Below are 12,047 nucleotides of genomic sequence, written 5' to 3'. Positions count from 1 at the left end.
TATTTTTTCACTGCCTCTGTTATAATTTTGCAATAGTGGTTTTACAACATTAAATCATAGCTATCACAGTTTGCATAAATAATCTAGGTAAATGATTAAAATAAAATAATCAGGTAGATGTAATGGGGTAAATACTTATAAACAAACTGGTCATACTTTAGAATATAAAGGTCTATTAAATTAAATAACAGATATTTTATCATCTGTGTATTCTCCAATTAACATATATTGGAGGAAAACATTCTTGCTAAAAAAAGATTGTCAGGAATTACCAAGGTGTCTGAATAGGAACAGCTGCTGTCTGCAGCTCCCAGGGAGATCAATGCAGAAGGCAGGTGATTTCTGCATTTCCAGCTGAGGTACCCAGCTCGTCTTACTGGGACTGGTCAGACAGTCGGAGCAGACCACGAAGGGTGAGACAAAGCAGAGTGGGTGTAGCCTCACCCAAGAAACGCAAGCGGTTGGGGTACTCCCGCCCCTAGCCAAGGGAAGCCGTGAAAGTCTGTGCGGAGAATAATGGTGCACTCTGGCGCAGATACTACTCTTTTCCCGTGGTCTTCACAACCCACAGACCAGGAGATTCCCTTGGGTGCCTACCTCACCAACGCCCTGGGTTTCAAGCACAAAACTAGGCGGCTATCTGGGCAGACACCAAACTAGTTGCAGAAGTTTTTTTTTTTTTTCATACACCAGCGGCGCCTAGAACACCAGCAAGACAGAACCATTCACTTGCCTGGAAAGAAGGCTGAAGCCAGGGAGTCAAGTGATCTAGCTCAGCAGATCCCACCTCCACAGAGCCCAACAAGCTAAGATCCACTGGCTTGAAATTCTCGCCCTGAGCACAGCAGTTTAAAGTTGACCTGGGACACTAGAGCTTCATTGGGGGAGGGGTGTCTACCATTACTGAGGCGTGAGGAGGCAGTGTTCCCCTCACAGTGTAAACAAAGCCTCAGGAAAGCTCCTACTGGGCAGGGTCCTCTGCAGCTCAGCAAAGCCACTGTAGCCAGACTACCTCTGTAGATTCCTTCTCTCTGGGCAGGGCATCTCTGAAAAAAAGACAGCAGCCCCAGTCAGGGGCTTATAGATAAAACCCCCATTTCCCTGGGACAGTGCACCTGGGGGAAGGGGCTGCTGTGGGCACAGCTTCAGCAGACTTAAAAGTTCCTGGCTGCCAACTCTGAAGAGAGAGGTGGTTCTCCCATCACAGTGCTCCAGCTCTGCTAAGGGACAGACTGCCTCCTCAAGTGGGTTCCTGACCCCTGTGCCTCCTGATGGGGAAGACACCTCCCAGCAGGGGTCGACAGACATCTCATACAGGAGAGCACCAGCTGGCATCTGGCGGGTGTCCCTCTGGGATGAAGCTTCCAGAGGAAAGAATGGGCAGCAATTTTTGCTGTTCTGCAGCCTCTGCTGGTGATACCCAGGAAAACAGGGTCTGGAGTGGACCTCCAGCAAACTCCAATGGACCTGCAGCAGAGGGGCCTGGCTCTTAGAAGGAAAACTAACAAACAGAAAGGAAGAGCATTAACATCAACAAAAAAGATGTCCATGCAGAAACCCCATCTGAATATCACCAACATCAAAGTCCAGAGGTAGATAATTCCACGAAGATGGAGAGAAACCAGGGCAGAAATGTTGAAAATTCCAAAAACCAGAAGGCCCCTTCTCCTCCAAACGATCGCAACTCCTTGTCAGCAAGGGAACAAAATTGAACGGAGAAAGAGTTTGATGAATTAACAGAAATAGGCTTCAGAAGGTGGGTAATAACAAACTGCTCTGAGCTAAAGGAGCATGTTTTAACCCAATGCAAGAAAGCTAAGAACCTTGAAAAAAGGTCAGAGGAATTGCTAATTAGAATAACCAGTTTAGAGAAGAACGTAAATGACCAGTTTAGAGAAGAACGTAAATAACCAGTTTAGAGAAGAAGTGAAAAAACACAGCATGAGAACTTCGTGAAGCATACATAAGTATCAATAGCTGAATCGATCAAGTGGAAGAAAGGGTATCAGAGATTGAAGATCAACTTAATGAAATAAAGTGTGAAGACAAGATTAGAGAAAAAAGATTGAAAAGGAACAAACAAAGCCTCCAAGAAATATGGGACTATGTGAAAACACCAAACCTATGTTTGATTGGTGTACCTGAAAGTGACAGGGAGAATGGAACAAAGTTGGAAAACACTCTTCAGGATATTATCCAGAAGAACTTCCCCAACCTAGCAAGACAGACCAACATTCAAATTCAGGAAATACAGGGAACAATACAAAGGTACTCTCTGAGAAGACCAACCCCAAAACACATAATCGTCAGATTTACCAAGGTTGAAATAAAGGAAGCCAGAGAGAAAGGACAGGTTACCCACAAAGAGAAGCCCATGAGACTAACGGTGGATCTCAGTGAAGAAACCTTACAAGCTAGAAGAGAGTGGGGACCAATATTCAACATTCTTAAAGAAAATAGTTTTCAACCCAGAATTTCATATCCAGCCAAACTAAGCTTCATAAATGAAGGAGAAATAAAATCCTTTACAGACAAGCAAATGCTGAGAGATTTTGTCACTACCAGGCCTGCCTTACAAAAGCTCCTGAAGGAAGCACTAAATATGGAAAGGGACATCTGACAACAGCCACCTCAAAAACATACCAAATTGTAAAGACCATGGACACTATGAGGAAACTGCATCAACTAACGGGCGAAATAACCAGATAACAACATAATGACAGGATCAAATTCCAAGATAATAATATTAGCCTTAAATGTAAATGGACTAAATAACCCAATTAAAAGACAAAGACTGGCAAATTGGATAAAGAGTCAAGACCCATCAGTGTGCTGTATTCAGGAGACCCATCTCACATGCAAAGACACACACACAGGCTCAAAATAAAGGAATGGAGGAATATTTCCCAAGTAAATAGAAAGCCAAAAAAAGAAAAAAAGCAGGAGTTGCCATCCCAGTCTCTGACAAAACAGACTTTAAACCAACAAAGATCAAAAGACAAACACAATAAGAAAGGGCCCAATGCAACAAGAAAAGCTAACTAACCTAATTTTATATGTACCCAATACAAGAGCACCCAGATTCATAAAGCAAGTTCTTGGAGATCTACTAAGAGACTTAGACTCCTGCACAATAATAGTGGGAGACTTTAACACCCCACTGTCAATACTAGACAGATCAACAAAACAGAAAATCAACAAGGATATTCAGGACTTGAACTCAGCTCTGGACCAAGCAGACCTATAGACATCTACAGAACTCTCCACCCCAAATCAATAGAATACACATTCTTCTCAGCACCACATCGCACTTATTCTAAAATTGACAACATAATTGGAAGTAAAACACTCCTCAGCAAATGCAAAAGAACTGAAATCATAACAAACAGTCTCTCAGACCACAGTGTGATCAAATTAGAACTCAGGATTAAGAAACTCATGCAAAACCACACAACTACATGGAAACAGAACAACCTGCTCCTGAATGACTACTGGGTCATTAACGGAATGAAGGCAGAAATAAATAAGTTCTTTAAAACCAATGAGAACAAAGGCACCACGTACCAGAATCTCTGGGACACAGTTAAAGCAGTATTTAGAGGGAAATTTATAACACTAAGTGCCAACAAGACAAAACAGGAGAGATCTAAATTTGACACCCTAACATCACAATTAAAAGAACTAGAGATGTAAGAGCAAACAAATTCAAAAGATAGCAGAAGACAAGAATTAACTAAGATCAGAGCAGAACTGAAGGAGATAGAGACATGAAAACCCCTTCAAAAAATCAATGAAACGAGGAGCTGGTTTTTTAAAAGATCAACAAAATAGATAGACCTCTAGCCAGACTAATAAAGAAGAAAAGAGAGAAGATCAAATAGATGAAATAAAAATGATAAAGGGAATATCACCACTGATCCCACAGAAATACAAACTACCCTGAAAGAATACCATAAACACCTCTATGCAAATAAACTAGAAAATGTAGAAGAAATGGATAAATTCCTGGACATGTTTAATCCCAAGATTAAACCAGAAAGAAGTCAACTCCCTGAATAGTCCGATAACAAGATCTGTAATTGAGGCAGTAATTAATAGCCTATCAACCAAAGTCCAGGACTGGATGGATTCACAGCCAAATTCTACCAGATGTACAAAGAGGAGCTGGTACCATTCCTTCTGAAACTATTACAAAAAATAGAAAAAGAAGGACTCCTCCCTAACTTATTTTATGAGGCCAGCATCATCCTGATACCAAAACCTGGCAGAGATACAACAAAAAAAAGAAAATTTCAGGCCAATATCCCTGGTGAACATCGATGTGAAAATCCTTAATAAAATACTGACAAACTGAATCCAGCAGCACATCAAAAAGCTTATCCATCATGCTCAAGTAGGCTTCATCCCTAGGATGCAAGGCTGTTTCAACATATGCAAATCAATAAACGTAATCCATCACATAAACAGAACCAATGACAAAAACCACATGATTATCTCAATAGATGCAGAAAAGGCCTTCGATAAAATCCAACACCCCTTTACGCTAAAAGCGCTCAGTAAACTAGGTATTGTGGGAACATATTTCAAAATAATAAGAGCTATTTATGATAAACTCACAGCCAATATCATACTGAGTAAACAAAAACTGGAAGCATCCCCTGTGAAAACCAGCACAAGGCAAGGATGCCCTATCTTATCACTCCTATTCAAAATAGTATTGGAAGTTCTGGCGAGGACAATTAGGCAAGACAAAAAAAATAAAGGGTATTAAAATAGGAAGAGAGAAAGTCAAATTATCTCTGTTTGCATATGAAATGATTGTGTATTTAGAAAACCGCATCATCTCAGCCCAAAATCTCCTTAAGCTGATAAGCAACATCAGCAAAGTCTCAGGATACAAAATCAATGTCCAAAAATCACAAGCAGTCCATTACACCAATAATAGACACACGGAGAGCAAAATCATGAGTGAACTCCCATTCACAATTACTACAAAGAGAATACAATACCTAGGAATACAACTTACAATGGATGTGAAAGAACTCTTCAAGGAGAACTACAAACCACTGCTCAAAAAAATAAGAGAGGACACACACAAATGCAAAAACATTCCATGCTCATGGACAGGAAGAATCAATACTGTGAAAATGGCCATACTTCCCAAAGGAATTTATAGATTTAATGCTATCCCCATGAAGCTGCCATTGACTTTCTTCACAGAATTAGAAAAAAAAAAAAAAAAAAAAAACTACTTTAAATTTCGTATGAAACCCAAAAAGAGCCCACATAGCAAAGACAATCCTAAGCAAAAAGAACAAAGCTGGAGGTATCATGCTACCTGACTTCAAACTATACTACAAGGCTACAGTAACCAAAATAGCATAGTACTGGTACCAAAACAGGTATATAGACCAATGGAACAGAACAGAGGCCTCAGAAATAACACTACACATCTACAACCATCTGATCTTTGACAAACCTGACAAAAACAATCAATGGGGAAAGGATTCCCTATTTAAAGAATGGTGTTGGGAAAACTGGGTAGCCATATGCAGAAAACTGAAATTGGATCCCTTTCTTAAACCTTATACAAAAATTAACTCAAGATGGATGAAAGACTTAAATGTAAACCCTAAAACAATAAAAACTGTAGAAGAAAACCTAGGCAATACCATTCAGGGCATAGGCATGGGCCTTCATGAGTAAAACACCAAAAGCAAGAGCAACAGAAGCCAAAATTGACATATGGAATCTACTTAAACTAAACTGTTTCTGCATAGCAAAAGAAACTATCATCAGCATGAACAGACAACCTACAGAATGGGAGAAAATTTTTGCAATATATCCATCTGACAAAGGACTAATATCCAGAATCTATAAATAACTTAAACAAATTTACAAGAAAAAAACAAACAATCCCATCAAAAAGTGGGCAAATGATATGAACCAACACTTCTCAAAAGAAGACATTTATGCAGTCAACAAACATATGAAGAAAAGCTCATCATCATGGGTCATTAGAGAAATGCAAATCAAAACCACAATGAGATACCATCTCGCTCCAGTTAGAATTGCAATCATTAAAAAATCAGGAAACAACAGATGCTGGAGAGGATGTGGAGAAATAGGAACACTTTTACATTGATGGTTGGAGTGTAAATTAGTTCAACCATTGTGGAAGACAGTGTGGCAATTCCTCAAGGATCTAGAACTAGAAATGCCATTTGATCCAGCAATCACATTACTGAATATATGCCCAAAGGATTATAAATCATTCTACTATAAAGACCTATTCACACGTATGTTTACTGTGGCACTGTTCACAATAGCAGAGACTTAAAACTAACTCAAAGGCCTATCAGTGATAGACTGAAAAAAGAAAATGTGGCGTACATACACCATGGAATACTATGTAGCCATAAAAAATGATGAGTTCATGTCCTTTGCGGGGACATGGATGAAGCTAGAAATCATCATTCTCTGCAAACTAACACAAGAACAGAAAATCCAACACCACATATTCTCACTCATAAGTGGGAGTTTATCAATGAGAACACATGGACTAGGGAGGGGAACATCACACACTGGGGCCTGTCAGGGGGTAGGTGGCTATGGGAGGAATAGCATTAAGAGAAATACCTAATGTAGATGACGGATTGATGTGTGCAGCAAGCTACCATGGCATGTGTATACCTATGTAACAAACCTGCATGTTTTTCACATGTACCCCAGAATTAAAGTATAATAAAAATAAAAAGGTGTGTCTCTTTAAAAAAAAAAAGTAAACAAGTTTTTCTAATTCAAAATTTATTGAAAGGTAATGTATTAAACAAGGTAAAAGGAACCAGAACATTTTTTAAAAGATGTAAAGAAGTTTTGAAAATAAAGTGTTTTTTTTTTTTTTTTTTTGGATGGAGTCTCACTTTATCACCCAGGCTGGAGTGCAATGGCACCATTTTGGCCTGCAACCTCCACCTCCCAGGTTCAAGCAATTCTCCTGCCTCAGTCTCCTGAGTAACTAGGATTATAAGCGCCCACCACCAAGTCTGGCTAATTTTTGTGTTTTTAGTAGAGACAGGGTTTCACCATGTTGGCCAAGTTGGTCTCAAACTCCGGATCTCAAGTTATCCTCACACTTCAGCCTCCCAAAGTGCTGGGATTATAGGTGTAAGCCACCATACACAGCTCTGAGGTTTTTCTTTTTCTTTTTTTTTTTTTTAAGGTAAAATGCTTAAAGAGAAATACTTTTATATAAAAAAGTATCTTGTATGCTAAATTTAGTCCTAAAATAAATAACTGGTTGTTTAAAAGGGACAGATGTTCAGGACAAAGAGAAAGTCTGAGCATGTCATGAATGGTCAGTGTAAGTCTCAATAAGAAGCATATATATATGACAAACAAAAACTTTTATATAATCAGTTTGTCATATTATTAAGTTGTGGTTTGCTTAGGAAAAAAAAACTGAGAATTTTTTTAAATTAAGCTTTTAACATCCATGTATCTTCCTGTATGTGCTTTTAAAGTCCTTGTAATGTTTAGTTGAGGATTTTAACTCCTGGGTCTAAAATGGATCCCAAGCCCTGCTAAATCTTAAACACTTAACAGCAATTACATCATCCTATTCAGGCCCCATAGAGATGCCAACCAAATGAACTTCATTCCTGAGACATAGGGCAAGAAATTAAAGCTATTCAGCTCCTCAAGGCCCAGGGACTCTTGTGGAAGTGGTGAATGTGTAAGATTGTAAGGTCCGACTTTGAAAGATAAAATAAATTTAGCTTCTCTATAAATTAATTATCAGTGTCAAAGGCACACTGAAGCAAAACCAGTATATAAACCCCTGTGTCAGATTAACAAAGCTTTCTTGCAGCATAAACCTACTCCTTAATGAAGGCTATAAAGGTTATAAAGGGCTTATGGAAGTTATATTTTATAATTAAGATTAAATTGTATAGATTGTTTACAAAATTCTGAAAAACAAATGTAACTGGCTTCTTGCTGTTTTTATTAGTGTTTCTTGTTTAGAAAATTAAGTCTCACCTCTCAAAGAATAAAGATTTTTGTTTTTTATTCAAATCCTTGAATTGTCACTTTGGTTAAATAAACGACTTTACAACAAACTGTAATCCTATTTTGTAACATCAAATGTTTTAAACCTTTTATATTTGACAAAATTTCCAAAATCAAATTACAACTATGTCTTTTTCTAACCTAATTAATCCTTTAAGAAATTAGCTTCCCCAATGTCCAAAAATAACATATTTTGACTCATTTGGTATAAAAATTACACAGGAAGCATTGTCAAATATGGAATTGTGTTTGGTTTTCTTTGGACCGTATTTGTAGAAATATGTTATTGGTGTATATTTCAAACTTATGGGAAACTCATGTAATTCTGATATAACTTAGTGTACATTATCAGTAATAATGACAATTGTTATGTTAAAATTATTGTGTGCTACAGAGGTAACAAATTTCCTTGACAATTGTGTCTTTTGACTATGACTGCCTTAAAATGGTTTTTTTTTTTTGTTTGTTTATTTGTTTTCTGACCTGTGGTAAGTAAAATGTTTCTGACCTGTGGTAAGTAAAAGATGCCACTTTCTGACAGGCGCAGAAGTCCCAGGTTTATCTAGGAACCTCAAGGGAAGAAGAAATTCACCCAACTCATAGGTATTTGATGGCACAAATCCATGGCCTGGATTTGCTTTAAAAAAGTCTTATCTGAGATTCCTCCTATGGAACAAAGTTCCATCAAATCCCATTTTAAAGCCTGTGTAAAAAATAATTATACTTGTTGCACTGTAAACAAATAATTAGGCCAAATATAATAAGCAAACCAGTTCTACCCTAATTTGTCTTTAGTAAAGTGGTAAAATGGAGAGAGTAAAAAAAAATATATGTTTCAAAATGATAGTAAACCTGTTGTTATATTCTAGTCTTGCCTAATGTTGTTTTTTTTTCCTTCAATTTTTATTTTCTACAGTTTGGACTGAATTCTAATTTTTCTTGGCTACAAGTTTTCAAAATAATGTTTTCATTTTTTTTCCTTACTTTTTCCTAATTTGGAATCACTGAAAACTAAGCTGTGCTTTCCTAAAACCTTATGAACTGAAGCCAGACAACTTAAACTTCAGAATAAAGTAACAGCAACATATTTACATACATAAGCCACTTTCATCACTGCCAACTAATGTGTGGGCTTCAGAGTAATGTGGCCTATATCAATTTTTCTAGGATTGTTCTTTTGTTTGTTGCTGTTGTTGTTGTTGTTGTTGTTGTTTTCTCCCTTCCTCCCCACTATTTTCTCTTCACACAATATGAGTCTTCACAACCTGCTAAAAATGAACTTTCGGAACCTACCCATCTAGGAATAAGCCATCCTAGCCATGAGAGATCAGAGACCAGAGACTCATTTTCTTGTAAAATGTTTTCTCCAAAAGATTTTTAAAAAGAAAAGGGGGGAAATGTGAAAAGAAAATATTTTGGGCCCACAAAATCCCTAGGGAAAACTCAAGCTAGAAACTGCTTAAGGCAATCCTGACTCCTATTCTATTCAAAGTCAGCCCTCTCCTCACTGAGATGGATGCATATCTGATTGCCTCCATTGGAAAGGCTAATCAGAAACTCAAAAGAATGCAACTCTTTGTGTCTCACCTATTCCCAACCTGGAAGCTCCCTCCTGTTTCCAGTTTTCCTGACTTTGCTTCAAGTTTTCCCACCTTTTCAGACGGCACCAATGTACCTCTTACATATTAATTGATGTCTCATGTTTCCCTTAAAATGTATAAAACCAAGCCGTGCCCCAACAACCTTGTGCACATGCTGTGAGGACATCCTGAGGCTGTGTCATGGGCACATCCTCAACCTTGGAAAAATAAACTTTCTAAATTAACTGAGACCTGTCTCAGATTTTCTGGGATCATAATGTCAAGCTGTGTCACACTTGGTTATTCAGTGAAAGCTTCTTAAAAATGCTGACTGAGTTGAGTCTTCAGAAGTTTTCCAACTCACTAAAAGAAGGAAAGACTATCCCAGAAAATATTATTATACTTTTCCTTTACACTTGCAAATATTTCTCTTAACCTTATTGTCTTGATATCTTAACCATGACCTTGAACAACAAACTATAGCAGTCTTGACAACTGATAGCTTATACAAGTGTTTATAACATCAGCATCTCCTAAAATAAAGTCTGAGATTTTACAAGTAAGTAAATTCCTTTCTGTTTCAAAGCTCTTTAATAGTCACAAAATAGTATCTCTTCTTATAACTTGTAGCAAGGAGTTAGCAGCAGAGTTGATTACTCTTTTTATTGATAGACAGACTTTATCATGGTCATACTTAACAAATAAAACTAGAATAGAATCTGAGGGTCACCTTCCCACTCTAATTGAATTTTATCTTGACAAATATCTAATTAGTGCTTCAAATTATGACTCAGTCTTTAGTCTTCTAGGAACTCATGGTTTAAAATTGGGCTCAGTCAAGTAAACAAGTCAGGGTGACAGTCATGATTAGCTTCAATAAGGAAAAGTATTCCCAAAAAGATGCATAAAGGTATAGAGAAAAAATTACTTTTTTGTAGGTAAAGTGTCAACAAATCTTGTTTAAACTGTTCGTTTATAGTCTCAAATCTGTGTTCAATCACATTTAGAAACTTGCAAACCCGAAAGAAAAGGAAGAAAGTCTATTCAAGACAGCAATAATATCTACAAAATCTCAGAGACGTGAAATAAGCATCGCTCATATTCTTTAGCATCCAGTGCAATAAGCTGCAAAGTAAAATAATGATGACCTTAATTCACATTTAACATGTCAAGTAATTTGAGAATTCGGTCCCATCATCATCGGTTACTAAAAATGTGAATGTGCACAGGTTACTCAGTCCCACTGAGTCCCAAATACATGTTAATAAGTGGGGGGAAAATAGAATGGAATTGCTCAGGAAATTTAGGACAATAATCCATGTTAGGCTTCCTGCAGGCCTGATACATAGTAAGTGATTACTAAATATAGGTTACTATTATAATAATCATCAATAATCATCATGAACACTATCACATATATTCAAACCTCATTATCCATATGTAATTTACTCAACGTATGTGCACATTCCATGCAGCTAGCGTTCTCATTTTCATCTCTGGCATTAGACTTCTACTCTAGGAGGATTCCTTGCTCCCCTGTATTCTGTCTGCATTCTTTACCACTAGTGATACAGTAATAAAAGCAGCTACCTTTACAATTTATAGGGAACAAACAAAACATTCTTCATGATAGGGTCTTTCTGTATGTATATGCATTAGTAAGGTTTACTATGAGCCCCTAAGATGATAAAATATCTATTTCCAAGGGTTGTTTTGGCCACAGTCAGGAATTCTTCTTAAGTCATCTCCATTGAAAGTTTGGTCCTCTGGTAATTTCTCTATTTGTCCCTAACTCTCTCCTTTTTCCCTCATCCATGTCAATATTTTCATTTCTCTTCTAGGAATAACATTTTTTTTTTCTGCTTACTAATGCAGAATAATATACCTTTCTCATGGTCATATTTCTAATTCAAGCTCTAGGCCACTTTGCAGATCCAAACACATAAAAGACTCAATTAAATAAGACAAGAGCAACTCTATTTTTCTTTAGTTGCTAACATTACTTTCATGAAAGAAGACTGTCTTAGTTAGCTAGGACTGCTATAACAAATTCCCAGAGACTGGATGGATTAAGCAACAGATATTTATTTCTCACAGTTGTAGATGATAAAAAGTCCAAAATCAGGATGCCAGGAGACTTGGCTCTTTGTGAGAGACTCTTTCTGGTTTGTAGAAGACTACCTCCTTGTTGTATCTTCCCATGGCATAGAAAGAGAGCGAGCTCTGTTCTCTTATTCTTCATATAAAGTTTCCACCTTCATGACCTGTTTAAACCTAATTACATCCCAAAAGCCTTTTCTAATAACATTACGTGGTGCAGTATGGTTCAACATATGAATTTGGGGGGTACACATTTACTCTATGCCAAAGTGTTATCCTTTTTAAATGGCAATTATA

The sequence above is a fragment of the Macaca mulatta genome, chromosome 13, assembly GCF_049350105.2.
Source record: "Macaca mulatta isolate MMU2019108-1 chromosome 13, T2T-MMU8v2.0, whole genome shotgun sequence".
Classification (NCBI taxonomy): domain Eukaryota; kingdom Metazoa; phylum Chordata; class Mammalia; order Primates; family Cercopithecidae; genus Macaca; species Macaca mulatta.
The sequence above is the reverse complement of the archived record's forward strand: the minus strand, read 5'-3'. Positions refer to the sequence as shown.